The following is a 915-nucleotide window of genomic DNA, read 5'->3' on the forward strand; positions in this document are numbered from 1 at the left end:
TATAATACAGGATTTATATTAAAGCTTATTTGTATTCAATAAGCCACTGGAAATACCATCTTATATCCCACCTTTTTCACAGTGTCCTCCGTGGCCATTTGTGGCCCCATAGATAATATATGGTGGGTATATTATCTATGGTGGCCCCTAGGTATAGTTAGCCACATCATTAATCATGTGTGGTGGTTATGTATAATAAATAATATTAAAAAAAAACAAAAACAATCCGGGATTATACTGCACTCATCAGATGTTACTGGACAGCAAAGTCAACGTCTATCTCATGTATAGACCTATAGCTACCAGGGAACTTCCATAGCAACAGCAATAAAGAGATGTAACATTGATACAGTGAGCAATCAATCAGACTCAATTACCTACATCACTAAACAAAGCATTTACCAATATCTTCGAGAGCAGGTATAATGTGTACAACTATAATAACAAAACCTAACGTTAACTGTCATAACCGGTTACATGAGCAGATTTATACCATTGGTTATCTGGCTAACTGAAATGAATAGCATTTTCTGCAATTTTCATGCTGCACCCAGCATGAAAGTTATGTACACCTTAAAATAATGTATAGTTAGTCAGATTGTGGTTAAAGTAATAGGCACCAAGTGATTATATCCTAAAGCTGAATCCTACAAGTGTACGTATCTAAGATAGCAATAGAGCAACTACAAATAGCTCCAGCAGCTCAAACACGATACTTTGCTAACCATTGCAGCCTCCATTAACAGACCTCTGGTGCCTCTACAAAAACAGTGCTGCTAGTAATGTCAGAGATGAAAATTGTTATCACACTCTGTTGTACTGGATTAACATGTCATACACCACAATAGTCAATCAGTTCTAACATGACACCAGGCCAGTGGAATGAAATGCTTTTCTACTACAATACAAACAACA

Source organism: Dysidea avara, chromosome 5 (genome assembly GCF_963678975.1).
Source record: "Dysidea avara chromosome 5, odDysAvar1.4, whole genome shotgun sequence".
NCBI lineage: Eukaryota > Metazoa > Porifera > Demospongiae > Dictyoceratida > Dysideidae > Dysidea > Dysidea avara.